General features: G+C 43.9%; 1 protein-coding gene across 3 annotated transcripts in view; it reads right to left on the reverse strand.

Moving 5' to 3' along the window:
* The window catches only part of Eip93f (Ecdysone-induced protein 93F), a 71560-nt gene extending 46374 nt beyond the window's left edge, over positions 1-25186 (reverse strand). For all 3 annotated transcript variants that reach the window (XM_072010191.1, XM_072010188.1, XM_072010189.1), the window contains exon 1: positions 23605-25186. The gene's annotated coding sequence lies outside the window, so the exon portion shown is untranslated. The remainder of the gene's footprint in view (positions 1-23604) is intronic.
* Between the last annotated feature and the right edge of the window lie 677 nt (positions 25187-25863).

Raw genomic sequence — 25863 nt, forward strand, 5'->3', positions numbered from 1 at the left:
GACCGTGGAAGATCCGAGGATTCATCGAGTGTCGCAGATGTCGTCGATTGTTAAATAGCCGATGGAAACTTTGCACCGCGTTCGACTTTGCTACAGCTGCGCGAAGGATTTGCACGGCGCGTCGATACAATGCGGTCGACGTTTAACATGTGTGTTGAACAAATCACGCATGTACAGACATACTATATTGGCTGGAGAAAGTGTTTCAACGTTTACTCTAAGCAATTTTTATACATGTATTATGCAAGATGTGTTATCAGAATGTGTTTGTAATTTCATTTACTGGTAGGCAGATAGGAATATCGTGATTGTATTGGTAATATTTGAAGGCAATCAGAAAATATTATATAGTTTATAGAAATTGCATGATATTTATTATTATCGAAGACATGTTTAGTAAAGAATTAGAATACAGTACGAATAATCATATCATATGTATCTACGTATAATAAGTGTTAAAGATATACGGTGAACTTTTTATAACGATAAATATGGAACATAATATTTTATAGAAAGCAGTAGTGGTCTGCTGAAAACGTCGTCCTTCTACATTTCCTTCAAAACCGGGAACTGGAAAAAATGATAGATAGATTAACTTTAAATACCTTCGCGATTTTTTTTTTTTTTTATTAGATATCTTGTAATTTCCATGTATATACTTTCAGATTTGTTTCAAATTTGACCAATGTAATCACGATAGTCGAGTCCCGTAACAGGATTAACGAAATTTCAAAATGTTTCTCACAGCATACATAATCTGTTCGTAAAACGTGTCTAAAAGTGTTGAAGCTTTTGAATGCTGTAATTTTTCCCAGTTTTGAAGGAAATGTAGACGGACGAAGTTTTCAGCAGACCACTACTGCTTTTTATAAAATATTATGTTCCATATTTATTGTTATAAAAAATTCACTGTATTTCTTCAAGGCATGAAAACGTACGACGCCACAGAATAAAGTTATAACTTAATTAATTATGAAAGTACAGAGACAATGCTTTTAAAGCTTGAGATACCTGACTAAATCCAAATTCTCAGGACATTGTTAAAGTATTCTATCTAACATTTCTCCACTTTTTAAAATACCTTGAGACATTTCTAATTCCTCGTATCTTTTCAGCTCTTAAATATAGTTAAACCAGACAGACCGTTACGAAACAACAATAACTAAATATTTTAAACTAAGCGAGGAGAAACAAAGGCGGTACAAAGAAAATTATAGAACTGAAGTCTTCCTCAGTCTCGAAATGGTAAATGATTTAACCATTTAACCAAGGAGAGTAGTGTATGTCTTTTAGCTGAACACATATTAGTTTACATACACAGCTTTTCCATCAATGTGAGATGCTGGTCTTACGATACATTAACTCTTTCCAGATTAATCATCAGTGGATGAAATACGCCCCAAATTAATTATTTTTCTAACGTAACCAAGACCTGTTTGATATACGATTTCGTGATAAATGAGACTACGTATTCCATTTTTAAAATTATGCTCTACCTGTATATATTCCACTTTCAAATTTTAATTAATTATTAGATGGTGATATTATGAAAAACGTATACGAAAAAACAAAAGCTTCCTTGAGGTTCCAAACAGTATGTAGAACATTTGAACTAAAGAGGGCGGAGAATTCCTCTTGTCTTTGCTTGAAACGCCATCCGAGCGACAACAGTATGACAATTGATTTAATCTCACTTTGGTAGACGGATGAAATGCGATCGAACGCATTAAAAGTTTCGCCGCGTGAATAGGATAATCTCAATTTTCGACTCGATCTGAACCCGATGATTGCGATGATGTCCTCTGTGAAAACGAGTTGCTGGGAAAAAGCGTAAAAAATCTGTTCAGTGAATACAAGCATAGGATAGAGAGAGAGAGAGAGAGAGAGAGAGAAGGAGGGAGAGGGAGAGAGAGGGAGAGAGAGAGAGGATAGAGAACGTTGTAAAACAAAACGTTTCACTGGACGCAATTTCCAGCTGGGATTCCACGCTGCGAAATGCAATAAAAATCGTTCCGCTGCATCCGCGTGCTCTCCAACGCTGTTCGAAAAACTCGAAAACGCGTGACTGCTCACATTGCTGAGTTAAATACGCGTGCTCAAAGCTCGTGCTGCGAATCGTGTCGTTTCAAAACGAAAGGCAGGCTGATGTCATTAGAGGCGAAACCACGATCGAAACGTCATAAAGTTATGAGCGTGCGCGCGCTTTTGAAAAATTCATCAAGTAAAACGGTCAACGATTAATCCCGAGGAAACGATTAAATTATCACGGTGCTATTTCACGTCCGAGCGATCATTAATGAGCTATAGCGATCTAATTTTCTACCACCTCCATACGTCATCGGATGAACCAGCTCAATTCGCTTTGTTTGTTCGCTTGATCCTTATACGTCGTCGAATGAGGTCAATGCGTTGGTACACTGGATTTAAGTCTAAATCTGTATCACGTTGCGGCAAATTCAGATCACATTATGCTAGTTTACCATGTCGTTAACTACTCGAACGAGTTCTCCTCTCGTTTTCGAAAATCCTTCGATCCACGAAAGGAAGTTCAAAAAGGAATTGAAAAATCTATCAAAACCGATTTCGTATCTTCTTATCAATTCGATTACTAGTTATTATCGTTATTGGTAAATTTGTAAAATAATAACAAACGTGATAATAAGACGAATATAAGTTCACAAATGAATTAAGAGTCATTCGATTATCCTATTTGATGTAAAATCGTAAAAGAGGACGGAGAAGTCTATAAGCTGTGATTTACAACTTGTCGAGTCGCTAATATAGTCATAGTATACTAATATTAGTCGGTAAAGGATTATACAATAGAATCGAAATCGAAACTTTACGACATACACGACGAATGTCATCGGTGTAATACTGGAGAAGACAACTTCGCTCCATCTTGCTTCTCTCTTGATGCGACCAATAATCTCAGAAAGATACGTTGCGTTCTCCAGGACAGAAGGAAAAATTGTCAGGAGGTTGGAAAATCTAGCAGGACGGAAGTGCACGTGGCAAACGGAATTGAAATTAATTTAGCGAGACAACCCTTCGACCGGACGAGTAGAAGAGAAAATTTAGAAAAAGAGACAGACATGTATAACGGACTAAAGAAGGAGGGAAAAGACGAAGTAGGCACGTGGTTATATACAACATACATCTACGTATGTACGTACGATATGGAAAGCTCGGTTTCTCGCCGCGCTGGTGTGACGAAGACGAAGATGTGTGCGCGTTATACGGATTGCGAAAGAGTGGTTAAAGGAAAAGAGGGCTTCGTGCTGGGCCAGAAAAAAACTCTCGTGGACGCCGCCGTGTTCCTCTCTTTTTCTGTTTCGCTTCTATCGTTCGGTCCGTCCCTTTTCCTTCCTCTTTTTTCCACTTTCTTTCTCTTCTCTTCCCTTCTCTTCTCTTCCCTTCTCTTCCCTACCCTTCCCTACCCTTCCCTACCCTTCACCCCTACGGTACACGTATGCCAACACTTCCATACGCGTCCGCGTCCTTCTCTCCTTCCCGTCTCCCTGGTTTCTCTCTTTTTCTCTCCATCGGTCGCTCTTCCGCGCACGCTCGAGTATACGACGAAACGCATCAAAGAATCCATCAAATTAAAAACGCAATTATAAAAAAGCGTCGTCGCCTCTTTGTCGAAAAGCAAGCCTGCCGGAGCGACCCTCCAGGCCCGTTCTCTCTCCCTCCCTGCCCACTTTCCTACCCTGCCAGCCAGCGGTCCGCAGTCGTACACCTCCTACCCCCTTTCTACCGGCTGTTCCCTCGTACGTACATAACTGGCGACGTAGCACGGTATATCAGTCGCTGTGCGTGGATGTGTCACACGATTCGAGCCCCTTCTCGTCGGCCACCTTCGCTCCACGTACGTAGTCTACGTACGTCTGGGTTCCTACCCCGAAAAAAAATGCTATCGATCCCCCGTCCTCTCCCGGTGGCGGGAGACCGCGTGCTGTGCCTCCCCCGGTTACCACCACGATCTCAATTATAAAACGCTTCGAAACATGGCCCGCTCTCCCCCTGCCCCCCTCCTGCTCCGCTGTAAGCCTAGCGTAAAGACGATGACTGGATGGCTGGTGGTATGAAAAGCGCGCCGTTCGACAACGTTGCAGCCGGTTGCAGCAGAGTCGTTGCACCCGCACCGCTGCATCGCCCGACCGCCGTTCGTGTTTCGCGGATTCGTTTTCCGGGGGAACCCCTCGAGGGTTCCGCGTGCTCGCTTCTACCGCTTTGACGCTTACTTTTATCTTCCCCCTTATTATGCTTCGCGTTTTTGGTAAATGAAAATGCGTGGCTTACGCGACGACGGCGTTCAAAGTTTGAAAGTGCCTAGCCTCAGCCAGCTCAACCCCCGTGCCACTCTTTTTCTTTTTCTCTTTCCTCGACGCTCTGCGGAACACCGGGCGATATCGCGTGTCGAACCGAACGCGGTAATATCTGGCGTTTAGTTCAACACCGCGAAAGATGGCATCAGAGTTTAAAAAGGGCGGACGGGTCGCGTGGCGGGTGATTCAAGTATGAATTGGTTATAATCCAATTTCACTGTCCGCTACTTGGTATATAAGAATAACTATAATAGCTAGAGCATGGAAGCGTGGCAGGTGGCTGATTTCGTATTCGCGTGGCTTCTAAGACCACGCTAAGACCGGCCACGATCGAGACAGCAACTTTTGAAAAATAATATTTTCATGAGACGCTCGAAGGTAGACGGTCCGGAGGCGCTTATACCGCGAAACGGGTGGCAAATTTTTAAAGAGACCACGGCCAAGCTGTGACGTTATACCCTTCCATTGGTAGCTCGTCGATATCTCTTAAGGATAGAACGCGGCGATCGTATACAGCCGGTGGTAGAAAAGAAACAGAGTTGAGCTATAGGACGACGTACCGGAGGGTGGTATGTACTCACGGAACGAGTGGTACCTCGGCAATTAATCGTGGGAGCGAGAGATCGGTCGGACGTTCTCGGAGAAAAAACGGATATGTCTCGGTCTCGAAGAGCGCGACGAATCGCGAGGATAGGGGTGGTGGTGGAGTTCCAGCAGTACCCATCCGATACCTCCCCACCTCGGCTCCTTTTTTCTCTGCGAGCAGCTACCTATTGATCGGATATTCAAAAATTTCAGAAACGAGGAGATAGGAAGCCGGAGGAGGAGAAAGGACACGAAAGATGGAACAGAGAGAGAGCGAAAGGAAGGTAGAAGGTGGCGGTGTGGGGAATCGGGTGAGGGAAGTGCAGCGAAGTGGGGCGGCAGGGATGAGTTGTCGCGAGCGGACACCCTCAAGAGAGAGAGAGAGAAAGAGAGAAAGAAAGAAAGAGAGAGAGAGAGAGTGAGTGGGGGTTAACTAACACACTACTCCCAAAGACGCGGATTCCTTTTTGTTTTCACCAGACCTTTTTTGTTTCTTTCCCCTACGACCCCTCTGCTCTCCTTTCCTTTCCCTTTTTTTTACTCCCTAGACTCGACCACCACCTACCTCTCGTCTACCTAAAATACGAGTTCGATATTACCTTTCAACCGACGACCACTCGGCTCCGTACGTTCTCCGGGCACGTCCTTCGATCCGAACCGGTTCGACCATTACCGATCCCCCGCACAATTTAATTACTAGCATTTTATTAAAAGTATCGACAGCAGCCGTCTTGTTTACGACTTTGCAAATTAATGTCCCGGCCTGCCGCGAACTCTTCCTCGGTTCCGCTTTTGCCAATATCGGAGGAAGCATGGCCGGGAAAGCTCGACAAAAAACCTTGAAATTAATATTTCCTCCATTGCTTCGTCGAAAGGCAAAAGGACGTTGACCCTTGTAGGGGCTGGGGGTATAGGAATGCTGCAAAGCTATACGCGACCGATGCACGGAGCTACCACGCAAAATGACAATGCCGTTTATACCTATACGAACTACCGATACGTTTACGCGTTATCTATGTATGTTCGTGTGTTTCGTCGCGCGACGCGTTTCTTTTCCCTTCGATTTGCAATTTTCCGACAGATTTCCCCTTAGTTATTCTACGAACGAGCGTCAAAAAATATAATAAATAGCGCGCCACCGTCTGGTTCGAGTCGACGAGCGGACGGATGAAGGGGGAGGGGGCGGGCAGGTGGGGACGGTTGATCTGGACACAAAATCGACAAAACGCACGATGAAACGTCAGGTGCAAGACGGCCAATAAAATCCTGGCGAATGTAATTGACTGGTAAATAAAAGGCGCGAGACGCGAATCAATAACGAAGGGAGAAACAAAAATTGAAATACGCTTTGAAAATCAACCGACCGACGAGAGGTCTTGATGCGACGCATCGACTCTGATCTAAATTGCTCGGCACTGCCACGATACATGACGTTTATTAATTATAGGAAGTGGGATTTAGTTGGGGGAAGGGGTGGTCCGGCTGAACAACTTGTTGACTCCGGCACGCTGTTCGTACACGTCACACTGTTGGATGAAGGTGAATTTTACCATGCGTATCGAACGATCAACCTTTCAAGAACTCGTTTTTTAAAAATTCTGTCGACACCGTGAAAATACTAACTTTTACCGGAATATATATCTTCAGGAAACGTTTTCGCTCGGCTTTCTTTAAACGTGATCATCGACACGCGTTTCTTTTCGCCAAGTAGCTCGCTGATAAGAGGCTTATTGTTGAATTTCACGGAGACAAAGACTGCTCGTGAAATATAATAACTTAATATCTCCCTTCGACGCTTTCGTAAACACTGTATCGCTGAACAGAGCCGACATTCACCAAACAATTCCTTGACTCGCTCCGCTTCTCTTCGTGATACGAGTCGCTCACAAGTCACGCTGATCAGCTGCGCAAATTGAAATTCACTAGAGAATGACAATCAAAAATACCATGTTTCGAAATTTCCCTTCGAATTTACAAGTGTCCATGATGTTCCCTTACTTAAAGTAAATTTATGAAAATTACATTTCCCTTTCTACGTGTTCAAATTCTAATTATGTATCTGGATAACGCGAAACTGATAACTTTATGAAAAGGCTGGCTGATCGATTTGCCTTCTGAGAGGCTTAAGTCATTTACGTACGAAGAAAGACGGTTGGATAAAAGAAACGAGGGTAGAGCAACGAAAGAAACGAGAGAAAATGTATGCCGGAAATCCCACGTTCTTCAGACTTCTCTAACCTCTAGCCAACTACCTCCGATCCGATTTTTGGAAGTGCACTCTCCGTGCTCTAATCTGTTTCGAGATAATCCGATCTGATCTTGGAATTCTTGGAACTCGGTGAGTAGCTGCAAAAGTATTGGCGCCTTCTTATTTTACAATGTAGCGCTTTTTATCAGCTTCTACGTACTTTCATTCTCACAGTATATATTAATATAAAAAATTTGTGTAGTCCTGTAAGAACATCGCTAGATGATACGAAATTTAACCCGATGAAGACCGACATTGCGTTAGCGCAACATTCCGTTTGTCATTTTCTTTTCAATCAATTTAATCTCCGGAAATTTCAACTTAATGTTCCATCCAAAAGAACTATTACTAGTTGAACATTAATCGTACGTTGTATGGTTATTTTAGCTGTTTCGATCGTACGATGCTAAATCCCTAATAGTTCACATACATTCATTGATCTTTTTTCTACGACCATTTCGCTTACTTAAACTCCAACGATCTCTCTTATATCGCTTTAGATTTCCTTCATCGTTTCTTCTTACTACTTTATTGGCTAGTAATTCTTGATATTCATAAGTCTCTATATATTTAAGTGATCGGATAATTTTTATTAATTATGTATTAGCCAGAACTATGTCTTAGCTATTAAGTTCCTGCTATGTAATTATAATTATTTATCGATTACTCGAGTATCTTTCTCCTTTTCTATTACCAACGACATTTCCCCCGTCAACATAACAGATAAATTGCGCTACCAAATTCTATTTTCTAACATTGTGGCGACGAAAAAAGGAATTCCAGTGATAAGTTGAACGTATCTTCCTTATCATCGTTTCTTCGATCTGGACTTTACAATTTCTCGAGATTTCAAGAAATCACGATTTTAATAACATTATGACAAACTATTGCTCGGTCTTTAATATACTTGCATCCAACTAATTAATATGAAGATGATGATAATTAACATGCAATTAGTATGTAAATGTAATAAATGCAATGGCGTGGCAATACTTTTTATATCTAGCGGTGTCTCCCCTTTCGTCCATCTCTCGATAAGCAAAAATGTGTTTCACAGTATTCACGCGAGTCAAGGTACGTAGATCGAGCGCATCTAGCAGAAGACAGACGTCTATACTATCCGGTTGGTTGGGAATGTTAGAAATTGAGGCGACCAGTTAGCGGCGATAGACGAGAACGTAGCGCAGAAGGAGAAAGACAATAGTCACCATTGGTTAGCACCAAAATGTCAGCTGACAGGTTTCGTGCGGTTACGTAAACTTATAGCGATGTAGATAGTCGAACTAGAATGGGGACGTTCCGGGCGTCGCGACTCGTCCGACGAAATGCACTTGCGTGCTGCACTGTCTGACGCAAAAACATAGCTCCTTCTCCCCTTCTCTTTTTCACCATCTTTCGCGATACTCTACACGCTCGTCGCGAGCTGCACGCACGCATGCAGACGAGCGAGCGTGAACGAGCCGGCTAGCGCGTTTCAGCCGCGAATCGTCGCGAGATGCGCGGAAACCATTCCAGAAACGTGATACAACGCGGCTGTGTCGACGGTCAGGGTAACAATATTGGTCACTGGCTGACGATTTATTGGGTCGAGTAATAAATTCGTTTCACAGGCGTATGGATTTCGAAGAATGTTATAAATAGAGCGCGGAGTTTTATGCAAATTCAGAATATTTTATGGGTAGTCTTGAGAGAGTAGGATTTGGACAGAGATTTATTTACTAAATAAATGTTACGAAGAATTTTGGGATATTTCATATGCTTTCGCATATCACGCGTATCCTACGCATTTTTCGTATCTTGAAACTTCTCATAATTGCGAATTTGTAATTTTAGCTTCGACAAATACGTATAAAAAACCTGAGTGTATTTTAAATTGATACGAAACTGTAATACGTATTTGATAATTGAAATAGGTCGCGTTATAAATGTGAAATGGTTAAATCGGTATGAAATTCCTTTTCGTTTTGTGAATGTAAAAAGAACGTGGCTCTCTAAGCGTTATCGCGCAAACCTAATTATCAATTCGAAGCAAGTGATATTAAGGAAATACGCATCGAAACATGCAACGAGAATTTGATGGATTCACAAATTTGTGTTACGGTCCCCTTCACCAGAACGTTCCCCCGGAAAAGCAAAGATGGGCTCGAAATTATTCGCAGGCTCTGAAATTCCGCGCACCAGGGAGCAGCGATAAAAGTAAAGATTAATTCGTCGGTGAAACGTGATAGAGTCGGTCGTAGAATTTTGAAGCAACGTGAAGGTGGAAGGCTTAGGCCTCTAAAGAATCGATAAAAATGCAGCTGCGACGTGGAGCTCGTATAGCGGTGGAGCGCGCGATCGTAGGAAGGAAAATACGAGGGCGGCACTGTTTAGCCTCGGCCTGAAGAAGTGCAATCTATAATCGAGTCCGTTTACGATTGGCGAAAGTTAATTTCGTCGCTCCAGATTTTTCCACTCGTTGCAGCGTGCGCGGCAATCGCCAATTGCCAGATAACTTTACGACTGCACAGATAATTTAGAAATAACGAAATTTCGCGTGACGCAACGACAGTACGTCCCATGAATCGAATCGTGCGTTGTAACAATGTCCCGTTATAAAAAAAATTTCCCTTTTCCACGACAAACGTTTTATCCGGCTGGTACAAATAACGCTATATATATAACGTGTAACTCCATCTCTTCGTTCGATAGAGAGCGATAATAAAACGTCGATTATTGCTATTGGCACTAACGTTTCGTTTTAAAAAGAGGAGAGAAAAAAGAAGAATCAGCGTTGATGTTGCTGTACCCCACTCCGCTCTGTCTTTCCGTCGTTCTCAACTCCGTAATTTCGTGTACAGGCTAATTTGCATGATCGTTCATTGTCAATTTAGCAGCTCGGCAACGAAACAAGTTTGAACGTTGCCCGTTACAACTCGCAATAGAAGTAATACGTCCTGTGGCAACGCGTTTTATGGCCACCGATCGATGTTACTTCAAAGTTTCGAAACGTACTTCTCTTATGAGATATATCTCGAGAACGGGATAAATTGCACGATCGCGTTAATTCTTCGAAGCGTCTAATTATAGCATTCTTTGAACGTTACACGTCGATAGATAACGATCGAGTTTAACAGACCTTCATCAACCACTCTCCGAGATTTTTCAAATGTAGAAATCGCGATACCAGTTGCTCCGTATCTGCCTGGGCCAGTTACTTACAATTAATAACATTTCGGCGTTCTATTATTAAGCGCGTGTCAATGGCAGCTACGATAATTAGTAAACGCTGCTTTACGGTTGACGAACGTCCGTTGCACTCGAAGCTTATGGAACGGTTACCATGCTCCGTATAATCTGTAATGGAAAAGCTAGCTTCTCAGCCGGCCGGATTACAAATAAGTTAGAAAAACATCGATTAAATCTTGCAGATGATCATGAACGAGAGCGAGTCCGTGGCACCGGTAACGACACTAGCGCGCAGAAGCGTGTAATTTAATGCTGTAACGATTAATTCGACGACGTCGATCTTGCTTGAAATCTTTTTGCGTGGCTTGTACGGTGACGCAAGAGAGGCAAAAAACCAGCAAAATTGGTGGAACAGCCTAGCCTTCCAGCGCTATGTTTCAGTCCAACACTTACGTCACCGATGATAAGATCTTAATAAGTACTACGAACAAACGTGAACCGGCAGACGAAACCGGCGAATACAGAAAATTATTATTTCCCCTCTTAACGTTTCACCTTCTCTCTCTCTTTTCCGCTTTATTTCTTACTTTCTTTTCTCGTTTCCCTTTCCCTCTCCTCTCCTCTCCTCTCTTCTTCTCTCTACCGTTCGAGAAAGAGCAATAAAATCAACGACGGAGATTCGGAACTGGAACACGTAACAGATACTTTTAACTAGGTAAATTAAAAGCGCATTTTAAATGCGTTTTTCAAACTCATATTTATGAGTATCCGTTGGAATAGTTAACAGTTTGGTTGCCGTTGGCAAGTTAGAAAGAGACGGAACGACTCCTCGCGAGAACGTCGGTCGATCGTTTACTCTGCAAACCGACGCCTGTGCCCGTGGTGCAAGTTAATCTGTACGTAGACACCGTATCCTCGAACGCGATCAGTACCACGGCCGCTTATTGGCCTGATTTTCGCCATTATCAATATTAATAGAGTCTTGGTCCATTAGCTGGTCTAAAGAGCGGCCTGGACAGTAACCTATACAACGTCGTCGTCGTCGTCGTGCATCAAAGTCCAGCTCGACTCCTTTTTATCATCGCGGCGTAGCTTGGAAAATTCGTCGCATTAAGCCTCGCATTAAGATTTTAGAAAATCGAAAACGCGAGAAAGAATGCCACGCTACGAACACACTTGCGAAGAAAACGTTGCGCTATCGAATCACCTCGTTTTACCGTTACTTTTCAGTTAATTTATATCGTTGAATTGTATTTTTTAATTTCGCCTTTACGAAAGAAAATGTCAAGGGGATTTGCTGAATATCTTTTTCGTCGCTATTTCCCCGTCCGTGTCTAAATTATCATTTCCCGAAGTTTGAAAGAGTTTACACAACCGCGATGAATAGACCGCGAGTTTTTATGCATTTATGAATAAATCTGCAAAATTTCGTAGGATACGCGTAATAACAGAAAATACGTGAACTATTACTATCTGAAGTAACGGTACACGTTTATAATCGATATTTACTAGGTGAAACAAGCCTATATTTAGGTTTCTCTTTTTCTTTTTTTTTTTTTTTTTAAACTCTGATAAAAATACGAATTTGCATAAATATCTGCAATCTAGTTACGAGCAGCGCAAGTGTATCACATGAAACAAGTAAAGTGTCCTGTGCCATTTCGCTAGTTCTCTTTTCAGTTCTGCATAGTACACGTACTACAAAGTCGATAGGAAGCAGTATCGTGCCATTAGACAAGGCAGGATGCGTATCTGGATGGGAATACAGATCGTGTCGCTTTACTCTTCGAATGCTGCATTTATTCATCGAGCCATGTCCAGAAAGGAAATGTAAAAATAAACGTTTCAACTGTTCTAAGCGATATTCTTCGCGTTTGGCGCGACGATCCTCTCTCTCTCTCTTCCTCCTCCTCTCTCTCTCTCTCTCTCTGTCTCTCTCTCAGTTGCATCGATTAATTAGCAAACGAAAGAGGTCGATCGTTTCTAAACCTGGACCAGATAGAGGACGAACGTCGATCGAGCTTGTTTCTGCGTTAATGGATTGCGGATGACTCGCTCGAACACCATGTAATGTTCCCTTATCGAAAGTAGTGTATATAGAGAGTTGGTATCGATAGCGATCGGAAATCTGATGGATGAATATTTTCATCAACTTTCGAACAAACCAAAGAATCTATGTTTATCGTTGGGGAAAATGTCTTATCGATGATGAACAATAACGATAGCCGTGTGAACGTTGTTACACATATGTGATCGCGTTGGTGTTTCTCATTGCGTATAGATATACGCGACATGCAGATGTGTTGCGGTAATCCATGCACATCTGCAGTCATTCATAACAAGAACAAAACCATGAACGTTCTTTTCTTTTTTTTTTTTTTTTTTTTTTTTACTTTTCAGCTAATAATCCATTGAAATAACGAAAAGCGACACGCATAATTTGACTTCCTATCGTTGTTCTCAAAAAATCGTTGACGCAAGTCCCACAACATTGTGATTCAATCAAATACAGTTTTTCTGCGATATAATTACAACCCTATGAGCGTAACAACGAATATATCGTTTAAAAGAATTAAATCGATGTTGAGAAAAAATTCAGCAAAGGTTGAATTGCTAACGTGTTTGCTCTCTTGAACACGGATGCAAGAATCCAAAATGTTACGACTCCTGCGATTAATAAATGTAGCCATTTCGGCGAACAATACAAACGAAAATAGACGCGCGATCGAGATTGATTTAGTTCGCAGCAATCTATCAGACGCATGCTCCTCCTACTCGTCTTTCGTTCGACTCTGCAAAATATCTATTTCCTTCTCTTCGTTCTGGCGTTTCCACGTCGCCAGAATATATAAGAAAGGAACGACGCTCCCGGAACGGAAAACCGATTTCTAGGTATGCGTGGAACGTAGAGCGATCTGTGCTAGCGGACGGTGCTCGATGATCAAACTGCTTTGCATTTCGCGTCTAACTGATCCATACGTTTCTCCGGCTAATTAACATTTCGAATACCCGATATGACCTGCACGTACGTGCGTAGCACGGATAAAAATAACTCAAAGAAGACTTTCAGTCGAGGACACCTTGTCTAGGAGGGACACGTGAAGTTACGCAAGCTTAAATCTACCGATCATTTTTCTAATTCCGCTCTGGCTTAAATACTTTTGGACGACAAATGTAGTATACGTACGTGTATACACGTGTACAGGTATCCCGCGAACAACGTCTCACTATACAGTTCGAGCATCGGCCAGATCTCCGTATGAAACGGCACGCAGGTTATGAGAATTTTTAAGTTGCAACATCGTCGTTTGACATTTTTCATTGTGCGCGCTATCTTAGATTCGCGCACGGAATTTTGGAATATTGAAATTTTTAAGTCGCTTTTGGTTCGCCAAGTATTAACCCTTCGCACTTGAAAGTTCTTTCGCCATAGACAAGTAGCATCTCGAAGCTTCCTGATAAAAAGTCGATGACAGTTTTTCACAACTGACATAAATAGGATTCATACGTAAATTAACGAAGCTCAGGAGACGAAGATATTTCGCCTCTCGTTTAACGATGTCAAGCGGCGATGAAGGACAAAACGTATATACATGTGATATTAATACAGAGTAGGTACTCTCAATTAATTACTGACTCTTTTAGCAAACGTATTTCTCTTGGTTGTGAAAAGAAAATAGGGTAACTCGTTGATTTTTGCAATAAGCCTACTCTTTGTACTAGTTGTTTATTTCGTATAACAGGGATTCGCAATATACTCGTGTTAAAAAATCATAGGACGCGTCTCCTATTTTTTATAGGACTTTTCATATTTGATATAAATTATGGATTTTAAATTGCACGCAATTTTCTCTAAAATTGTCAATATATTAGCAGTACGCGTCCTCTATGTCTCAACAAGTCGCATCTTCTATACTTCATAAAGTATAAAGTTAAATGTTAAATTTTATTCAAATATAATTCATCCATAACTTTTTCTATGCAATTTAGCATTTTTATGAATACAATTGAGTGATATCTAAATAGAAATTCGTTTCATCTACTAAGTGTCATGATAAATGCTCTACTTTCAATATCCTATATATTTCAGCATATTTTGTAGATCCTCTAAACTCGTGAAATGTTAAATCCAAAAATACGCGAATATCCGTAGTCTAATAATGATCGTTCTAAGATTTTCCAGCGAGGGTGTAACTATCACCGTGTTATAAGGGGGATACCTGTGTATGCGTTTCGCTATGAACGATATTCGATATCGTGGCTCAAATTTATAGTATGGCGCCGCACGCGGAACGTCTGAAAGTTTAATCGCGGCACACACCGAGCTGTCCTACTGGAAAGACAAGTCTTGTCGGAGGAGTGGTACAAAGAAAACGTCGAAACGAATTCCGATCGCGAGAGTTATAGACCGCGGTTTTTCGAACGACTTGATGCAAAGTTTCACGAGTCGGTCTATAACCGCCAGTTTCGTATGAATCCTTTAAGCGATTGCTACGGCTCGAGTCGATCTTGGCAAATTTTTCGCCATGGAGTATCGTGTACTCGCGTCGTATCCAACTGCTACACCAACTACCAACGTTACAGTAACTTACGTATACGGTAAACACGATGTACAGGTCCCGCGGTTAAACTACGAATCGAAATAACCCTCGACTTGCGCTCGATACATGTGCAACTTTACGAGGAACAAAGAACGGATAGAATTGAAATCGCCACTTTAGCCAACGATAAGAAAGATGCTTCGTATCGTCTTCGACACGTGAAGCCATTACGTAAGCCTTAATATGCTGACCCTTGAAACGGCTCGTTGATCTAAATGAATTCATCGTGCAGGCCTTGCGGTTTTTCACTTTTGCGTGAGAAAAGCCCAAATACGAGCGGATTCTCGATTCGAGACTTAGGTAGAGTAGGTAGACTGCGGATTTTTGTGCATTTGCGGGAAACTTCAGTGTGCAAAGATACACGAAATCCATGTAAGCAACATACAAAGACACACGAAATATCCAAAGTAGCGTATCTGTTACAACATTCGGCAAGCGGAAGATTTAGCGAAAGCCTGCTTAGAGCTAAACTGCACCAGTTGCGTGAACATAAAAATACGAATCTGTACAAATTTGTATGCAGAAATCTGAATAACCAGAAAATAGCGCGTAGTTTACAAAAATGTATAAAATATACAGTAGTTGCTATACTATTTGGTAGGTAAAACAATTTTTTATCCGATTTCCATCTTTCCTTGTTTCGCATGAATTTGCACAAAAATGCATAGTCCACTTGTCACTTATTCAATACGATTCTTAACTATAGTTTCTTATTTACGAGCAGGTCGACGATGTCGACAACGAATCAGCGATGGTTTTCGACAGGGTAGTCTGCACATGGCGGGCCGTCATCGAAGCGAAATAGCTGGGACCGAGTCACCGGGCCGCGTTCGGCACATGCAAGCGTTACGTAAGTCTAAATCTGCCGGCCATTTTGCTAACACGCGCGCGCTGGCGAGCGGATCGCGCGACCGCACGTATGCAGAAACGCACTGGTGCGTGCGTAGATGTGTGCGAGCCCTGCGCGTCTGTCGGCTGGCACCCTCTTCGCTCGCCGCGGCCTATCCATCCGCTTTCTGCCTATTGTACTGCGCGAACCAGCGCACACTCTGGGCTAAACATTTTGAATGTCACCGCAGTTAACCGACGCATCGTCGTTTCCACGAGCAAATCCACGTGCAGTCGCGCATCACTCGTCGCTCGCTTCTCGCGTTTGCTTACGCGGATTCGGATCCGCGTCGCGACGTCTCTGGATCAAGACGAACATCCGCGTTCGTGATTTTCTTCCACGCGCCACCGAGACGCCTTCGGGCCAATTTTGACAACGTACGACGTTAAAAATCCAATGTTACAGAATGAATTTATCCCTCTATCGTTGTAAAATCTCGTAAGCTTGAAGGAAACGAGGGAAAATTGTTGTTGATGCATAGGGCGATGAGAATCGAAACTTGGAGAACGCGTACTTAGGTACGGTTCCTTTGGCTCGATGGCAAATCAGGAATACGTTTTCATGATTTGAGTAAATATAATAAATTTCTTACAATAATAAAGGTAGAATACTATTCCATAGGGAGGATAATAGTCGACTAAGATACGCTGCTATGATCCTCAGCCAGGCTTGTACGATGGTCTTGTTTCAAGTTTATGTTAAAGGTTTTCTCGAGAAACACGCGATTCGACAGGGCTATGTTCTCGAATCCTGTTGCGCTATTTTGATCATCTTCGACCCAATTGTGTTTTTCCAAGGTTACGAATCGTGTCGTATTCGAACAACGCGTGAGGAAATTCTTATTAGTAGATTGGGAACGTTCGTACAACTTGGTCGATATGTTTGAACACGATTAAAGAAATGTTCCAATATATTTGCAATCGTAAGCATAACGTCGAACAGACATTACTTGTTATTTGGCCTCGCTTCCTTTTTGTTCTATTATTCTGTCAAACGTCACGTAGAATTTGCGATTTAAGTCGAACCCTGTTAATTTCGCAGCGCAATACGCGTACCCGAAGGGCCTTTTATCCTAGACTAAATGATCAAAGTCGGAAAGTAGGTCAATTCTATTCTGTTTCAATAATAAATGCCCAAGTAGGACTTTTTTTTTCGACCAGGGACCGAACCGGTTGATCGTTGGCCGATGCGTAGAAAGAGAGGCGCAACGCGAGAGAACAGAGCGAGCCGGAGAAGGTAGCGGGTCGGAAAACACCGGGTTTCCCGCGGGCAACAAAGGAATTCGGTTTCTGGCTGTGGTCGTCAGGCCAGGCGTAAGTAATAATCATTAAAGTCCTTGAGTAGCGTGCGTAGCCAGGGAAAGGTTATTCCGCGCTGGTTATTCCGGGGCGTTCTTTCCAATTGAAAAGCTTTGCGCAATTCGAATTCTTTCGTCAGCGTCTCAAGTACAGGCCAGGCAAGTGAGAGAATTCGCAACTCGGGGGAAACAATGAAGAATAATTCTACGCGGGGTCGCATAAAAGGACCGGCAGAGAGAAAGAATTTTGAAAATATTCGTGGAAGCGGAGTTTTCAAGTTGTCACAATGGCGCAACCTGTTGCTCACCGGGCTTAGAAACTAAAGGTTTGCGCTTAAACGTAACGGACATACTTCGTTTGCCTCTTTTTTTACACCGCATCCAACTAGGTTTTTGCTAAGTGCAAACGATCCGCGCGGTCATACGCGAGCCTCTTCCCCCTCCCCCTCCCTCCCTGCCCCTTCCTCTGTTCCCCTCTCCGGTGCCGTGTAATATTTTTGAAATAAAGAATCGCATTTTTCTAGCGGTCGCCGCGGAAACGAATTATCCTCCTCCGTTGCAATTTAGCTTTTCCGCTTGTTTTTCGTTCGTACTGTGCCGGCGGCTGGTGTAGCAGAGCGGCCGGGGTAAAATTATAAACGATTTCTCGAAAATTACGGTCGTATCGAGGAATACTTACACGTTTTACAGGATATCGCGATTCCATTGTTGGAATTAAATGCTGGTAGTATCGTGGTTTTCTGGCGAATTTATGTGACGAAGCGTAACAGAATTAACTGTGGCGCGCGGCAAATTGGTTGTGTTAATTTTTCACGTGCATTTTCACGACCGCGTATTGTTCCATGGAATTTCGCGGGATGCAAATATTCGAAAGGGCACTTCAGGCGTACATTTTGTTTTCACGAAACATTAAAATGAAAAAGGTCCATTACGATTCGTTCGAATTTAATTATCGTTATTTCAAACGGGCCCACCGGTGTGTTTATTTTACATAAAAATGCTGACTTCGGATTTTACGCGACCCGTAAAATTCTGTTTCATTTAATATCTTTATTCGTCCGCGTAAAACCATGAATTGACGGCCGACGAGACGAAACGAGACGCGACTAGGCGGCCAACGCGCGCCGATGGTCTATCCGTTGTTTCATTTTTCTCACAAATTCACATCGGCCAAGTGAACACGCGACGACGTTCAATCGCCGTCAACCTCACACCGAATTATCATTTCACGCCAATTATATGCACGACAGTTTATCGCATTTTACTTTTGTAATTCAATACCGACTCGATTAAACCAATTTTTTCTGTTTTACGCGCATTACGAATTACATCGACGCTCGTTTCGCCATCGTACTTTGATCCGCGTTTCCTTCTGTCCTTTCCCTCTCTCTCTCTCTCTCTCTCTCTCTTTTTTCGTTAGTCACTATTTATTTGCACGCAACGCGCGAATGTCACGTCTGTTTTCCACATCGATCGCGACTCCCGACGCGTAAAACCGTACAATAGATTTCCCGAAACCACGTCCGACGCTTCTGCATTTCTTTCGCCTTATTCGGTGCATTGTAAATATTTTTATCGTGCGTTTGCAAACATTGCGCAACGTACTTTAGAAACCACCAGGCTATCTTTTTTTTTTTCCACGGCCCCGGTTACCGAGTTCGAGTTCGCGAAAATTGAACTCGGCATTTTCGAACGGAACAGAGGTGGGAGAAGCTCGGACTGCAGGCTCGATGGAAACCTCTCGCCGCTACTTAAGGACTTTGACACGCTATGCCTGTCGTTCTAAATCGAGGTCAAACCGAATTTTCTAGTTTAACCTACTAAATAAGGCAAATTTCTGCTTTCTAAAACAAGACGCTACGCCGGCTGATCGTAACTTCACCGTGAACTATGGGACTCAAAATTAGTCCCGGTGACTTGAGGGATTTCCAAACGACCTAGGTGGAAAGATACGTGCAGTAGTTACGTGCGAACCGTGCGAACCGTACGAACCTCGCATCTACTTACGCTGAAACATTACGCTCGATATTGATTTTTGAGGCCAACTTCTCGAACGCTTCTATCGAACGATGAACGAAATAATCGCGACGAGGGTATAATTTCTTCGGTATGGCGTTCGTTGGCCGTAGCGTTTGTCGTTTCACGGTAACCGTAATATACTTTTTTATTTAAACTCAGCGAAATTCCATAATAGTTATTAACATTTACGTAAAAAAATTCATAGTTTTACGAACGTCGTTTAAAAAAATGGAACCTCGGCGGGCAGATAATCGTTTCGTTTGATAAATATTAGAACAAATATGATGCTTGGAATAATTTGTATATTTTTCTACATTTTCTACGTTCCGTGTACTTTTACACTTGAAATTTTCTTGTAAATGCATAAAAATCTGTGGCCTGGTAATCGTTGGAAATGAGAAATTCGACGAGATGTGACGGACTATTTGCAACGAGGTGTTCGGAACGATCAAAACACAAGGACATAAATAATCGAGCGATAAAACAGTAGGCTGTATGCATGTTTTCGACGATTGTGGGCTACAGTGGACGCTGATAGAGAAGAGGTTGAGAGCAAACGTGAAATTTTCGGATCGTATAGAATCGAAGGCACCGAAGGTACTTTCAATGTAAATAGGTTCATTTCGAAATTTAAAGATGCCGCACACGATCTCCGACCGTTCCATGTAGTCCAGTGTCAACACGCGAAGAGAATTTCATATTGGTTATTATCATGCGAATATAGCAGGCCTACGATGACAACGGATTACATGAATAATTGTCACGTGCACGCCGAACGCGATATGTAAATCCGCTATTATTTGATACAGTTGCGACAATCGTTTGCCCGATTCGATGTTGCTTCTCACGATCCTTTGTATACTTTTGACATGGTGGATTGGGCGCTGTTTACAATTAATATCGATCGGCCGCTTCTTTCGCGCGGCATTTCGTCGCATTAGTTGCGAAACGTCGCTTCTAGAATTGGACGTGTTCGACGATCTATATCGAATGTACTGCCCGTTTAAATTTAGATTGCAACATTCGTCTCTCGAGTCGTTGAAATTTCTATGAAAGGCGTTATGCGTCCATGTTTCAGCTTTTCCCTTTCTTTTCTCTTCTTTTTTCTATTTTTTTTTTTTTTTTTTTTTTTTTTTTGTTTTTTCTCGTCTATTACATTGGAAATTCCGTTGTAACGCGAAATTTCGGGCATCCACGGACGATATTCACCGATAGTTTACATCGACAGCGTGATTGAAAACAGCGGTCTGTCAATGAAACGCTCGAAACTTTCTCGATCGCGCACAACGGTCCAAAAAACGTTTGGATAAAGGTGTCGTCGCCACGAAGTCACGACTGACGGAGACAGAGAAACAAAATTCTGGATATCGCGACACGCGATACCTACGTGCGTGTGCGTGTTTTTTCTTTTTTTCAGACGAGAGATTTTCATTCGAAAATTTTGTCGTATCGTCGTTGAACATTCCGTGACACGCGCTCAAAAAATCGCCATCGCTTTCTGGGAATCGTCGTGGATTCTAGGAAATTAATAATGCTCGAATACCTGATGCGAAGTTTCCAACAAACTTGGAATTAAATATCAGACGGAATCTTGTCGCTTCGGAAAATTATGCGAAAAACAGATAACAGCGAAAGAACGTGAACAACGTTTATAATTGGTAAAGCGTGGATACTTATGCAAATTCATATTTTTACGAGCACGGCTAAAAAGTTGGAATGTAAGTAGTACGGTGTTGTTTCATTGGTTGAGCGAAGAGCATAGAGGAAAAACAAGGAGGATCCTTGGTTTTTGATTTTTACGTTACTTGGTGATTGATATACGTAGTTAGAAAGAAAACAACTCATTAGTTTCAGAGATATGTATCGTAAAAAATAGTTGGTAAATGCATGAAATTATGTAAGATCGAATAAATAATTATTTTTAATACGTTTAACGGAATGAAAAATACCTACATATTTAATCGCAAAACCGAATAATAAAAGGACAATTTCGAATATTTTATATGTTTCTGTATATTGTGTATAAATATTCTTCGATAATTACACCGTCAGCTTCTTCGTGATTTGTCGCAATACTTTTCAAGAATTAGAGTGATCGTGCTGTATCAAATCGATGACGCGTTAATTGCACCCATTTAAATAATCATTAATAATACGAAATGTCGCATACAGCGATCTTTGAACGACAACAACAGTAAACAAGAGTTCTCGAGTTGAAGAAATAAATGGAAATTAACAGACGAGAAAATCTATAAAAAGACGTTCGTTTTTCTCACTTGCGGCGATACTTGGGCTGAACTTGAACCTTCTATTTGCTCCTAATCACGGTATTATCCTTCCCGCGACCGGTGTTAATTTTACTAAGTTATCGCGTCAATAAATGTCTACATCGATGGCTCGTGAAACGTTCGACTGACATAAATGCAGACGTTCGCTATTTCCGGAGGAACGCCGCGCGTCGATTTATCAAGAACCAGCCGGCAAGCTTTATCGTAGAGAATTCGAGGTTAAGAATGAATCGTCGCGCTAACCGAACGCGCGTTAACGTCCACCAGTCTCTGCCTAAGTTGCGCACGATTTTTATTGTCCTCGAGAATGTCACGGTTCCTCCTTTTATCTAAAAATTCCTTTCAGTAGATACGATTCGGTGAACGGTCTATGAAAATTTGAAGAGAGGATCGCGAACAAAAAGCAACGGTTACCGGAAACGCTGCACCGCACGATATAATCGCGGCCGGCGTGAGTCTCGTTTTCCCAGCATCCGTGTTCTAATTGCCTCGCGAACCAAGCGTGCATCGCTCGATCGGATATAACGTAACCAATAGCTAACACGTAAACAGTCGGGAATCTGTTTGCCTGCTACGACAGGGTGTGTCGTTATCGAAAGGAAATTTCGTTCCGACATTCGCCAAGATTCCAGCTGGAACCTGGTTGTTGGTCAATGGAAACCGATAGAGGCAAAGAATCGAACGATTCACAGAAAAATAACTCGGACTCGGATAACTTGAACGTTGGTCGGCGATAGCGCGTGGACAATTAGAATTTGTTAAAGTTGGCGAGTCGTCGGTTTTCGCTAGAGCGCGAACACGACTTTCGCGTTTCGGTCGCCCTTGGATGTTGAAAATGCACAAGTACCGGTCGTTACGTGTTCCAGAGCGACAGGTTCCCCTGCGAAACACGTGACGCATTGCGTATACTTTCGCAATCGTTTGCGAGTGCGTCCCCTGTACCAAGTATACGCGACTGTTTCACTTGCAAATTAGAGAGAAATCGTTTAATTTCAAACGTTCCGAAACGACAGATCGGATCCGTTGGATTATTACGCGAAACTCGAGCAACATGGTGAAACATGGAGTACACGATAGACCAGAGTGCGATAGCGCAACTATTTGCTATTGGGTGCTCTTGGCTGCACAAAGTGCCATCGACGTTAATCGTTCGCCGTGAAAGGGATGGTTTTTCGTTTTGTCGAGGTGTCGCGCGACATTTCGGAACTCCTGCCAGACACCTGGCAACCAACGTCGGCCAGACATCGAAACCAGAAGAATCCCAGAGGGAGAAACGTAACGGACACGACGTAAGACCGGCTCGAGCGAACGTAATGAGGTCACTCGTTATACGAGAGGGAGGACTCGGCAATGAAAGCTAGACGATCGTAGACGAAACACCGATAAGAAGCTACCGGCGAGGCGAACGCGCATCAAACATTTGCAAAGCGTACCACCAACGAAGAACACACTATCTCCTTCGGTCTAAAGTTGAAATTGTCATCGTGTAGAACGAGGATGAAGATTTCTGCACAAGGAAAATCTATGCATGGTGTAAACGCGTGGGTGAAACGTCGAAAAAAGAAGCGAAGAAAGGGAAAAAAAAGACGTGGCGTGGCTCGTTCAAGAGCGCACCGTCTTTTCGGCCATTTTGGTGTCTAAGAAGCTCTCTAGTGCGTCTTGTGGCCTGTCGATCTCCCTCCCTTCGACCTCTCCTCTCCGCAACCCGACAGCTTCGTCTTTCTTGCTCTCTCACGCACCTAGAATCGCATACGATGACACGTGCACACGCTCGTTGCATGCACACAGGCGCACGCGAGGGCACTCCTCTTTCCGTCTCTATCTTATCCCCTTATTCTTTTCCTCCTCCTCTTCGGCCCCTGCGCTCTTTCTCTAATCCCTCTCCCCCTCTGCCTAGCTTTCAATCTGTCTTACTCGCACGCCCTCCCCCTCTGGCGGCCCCTTCCTTTCTTCCCTCTCGGTGTGTCTCGTGCGCGCGAGCGCGACCGCGCTCACACGGACACGTACGCGTGTACGCGGCCGTTTGTACACACGTTGACAGAAAACCCTCACACTGGCGCGTATATATACGTGTGCACGCGTACACGCGTGCTATACTCGCGCGATTCGTTCTACGATGATTCGTTCGAGGTTTTCTCGAAACAGGGGACGAGAAAAACAATCATCGCCGGTACTCACTCTCACGACAGGAAGAATCACGGGTTGCACTTCCTTCTCGCGTGACGATCGGCGATGCGCTCGGTCCTCAGAATGGTTGGTAGCGGCTCGCCACTCTCGTGTCGAGCCGGTAGCCGCGCTCGTCGCGCATCTTCCTTGACATTTTCCTTCGAATTAAATCGCGATCTTCCTTTTCTTCTTTCTCTTCTCCTCCCTTTTCTTCTTCCCTCTTGCTCTCTCTCTCTCTCTCTCTCTCTCTGCTTCTTCCTCTCTTTCCGGCGTCGTTTTATACTTTCACGCACCGAGAAACAGAAACGAGACAAAGAACGTAACACAGGCGCGACCGCGAAACGATCGACGGCCGCGAACCGACAAGGTCTCCAACGAGAAACGTAGCTCCGCTCGTAGACTGACACGCGTACGAAAAAGGAGACCGAGCGCGAACTAACGAAATGGAATCGACGGTTGCACCGAACTCTCCAGTTGTACCGCCTCCCCTCCACCGTCTTCCTTCCACGCTAGGAGCCTGTTGCTCTCCTCCGTTCGATCCTTCCGATCCTCGACAGCGTCGCTGGTACTCTCCTCTTTCTCCCTCTCCTTCGTTTTTCCTTTTACCCTTTGCTCTTTTACCGTTTTCCTTTCCCGTCTTCCGTCTTCCGTTCCCTCCGCCACGAATTCGATTCGGCAATCCGAGCGACAGGAAATTGGAGGCGCGCGCGAATTTCACCGACGGATCTGCGTTTTGCCACCGTTCCAACGATCACTGCCACCAACGACGATCCTAACACCGGCTAGTTCTTCCTTTACTACTCACTCGTTCCACCTTTATCTTCCTATTTCTTTCTCCCACTGCTTCTTCGTCTCTACCGGCTCCGTTTTAATTTCTCCGATCGTTCGCGATACGTACGATCCGTCGATTGTTCTACTTGCCGATGGTGGTTCCTCTTTTGGAACCGAGTAGTTTTCTTGCTCGTAGCGGTACGCCTTGGCCGCAAGAACGGAGCAGAGAACGAGAAGTTTATGCAGCGAGGGCGTGAGTACGAAGCGCGGAATCACGGCGCGCGTGCACAACAACAACAGCAACAGCAGCAGCAGCGGTAGCAGCAGCAGCGACGACGACGACAACTGCGGTTCGTCTCGATCGGAGGAGCGAAACAACAACGAGATTCCTTAATGTATTTGTTGCACGAGTTCGACAAGGTTATTTCGCCAGGTTTCTTCTCTCTCCGTCGCTCTTCTCTCACCGTTTTCTTCTCCCTTTATTTTCTTTCTTTCTTTCTTTCTTCCTGCTCGTTCGTCTTCCGTTTTCTTTTTCTTTTCTCGAAGACGCGCTTACGCACCGCCGAGGGAAACACCGTTTTTCATTTTCTTCGTTCGTTTCTTTTCGGCTTTACTTCTCGCATCCGTCTTTTCCCCGTCACTCCCCCTTGGTTTCTCTCTCGCGTGTTTCACGGGCGCACAGGCGAGAGGGAGATGAAGCGACACACGCACACGCACCACTTGCCCAGGCCTCGACGTTTGATCCGGCTCCGGATATGCGACGTTCGTCGAGTTGCATTGGGTCGCGCTGCGCTCCCGTAACTGCATCCGCGTCGGACGGTGCGGCTTGCGCGCTAGGAGCGCCGCCATCCAACCACCCCACCATCTTCGTCCCACCACCACCGCCCGACAACACCACCGCTATCCTCCTCACCACCGACTCGCGCCACTACCACTACTATAACACCACTACACCTTTTCCATTATGTGTATCGTCCACGTAACCAACACACGCGACCTTCTTCTACTCGCCTAACCACTACCACTACGTACCACCTATTCGCCGTTCTCATTGTCGATCCTCTCGTAGTCGTAGTCGTAGTCGCCGCCGTCGTCGTTCTCCTAGCGTAGTCATAGTCGTCGACGTTGTCGTTCTCGTCCGTTGCCACCGTCACCATAGTCATCCTCGTCTTTCTACCAGTATTTTCATCGTCGTCGTCGTCGTCGTCGTCGTCGTTGTCGTCGTCGTCGTCGTCGTCGTCGTCGTCGTCGTCGTTGTCGTCGTCGTCGTCGTCGTCGTCGTCGTTGTCGTCGTCGTTGTTGTTGACGCTACGACCACGACCACGACCACTACACCATTACCTTCGTCACTGCCATCGTTCTCGACGTTCAACCGCTCACGCACGGTCACTCCGGTGTACCAACGACGAGCGCCAGTTATGAGTAGTATGTACATACTTCGAACCGCTATTCTTTTTCTACGACCGATCACACGCCATTGTAATGAGAAGCTTGTGCCAC

The sequence above is a fragment of the Bombus fervidus genome, chromosome 9 (assembly GCF_041682495.2).
Source record: "Bombus fervidus isolate BK054 chromosome 9, iyBomFerv1, whole genome shotgun sequence".
Lineage (NCBI taxonomy): Eukaryota > Metazoa > Arthropoda > Insecta > Hymenoptera > Apidae > Bombus > Bombus fervidus.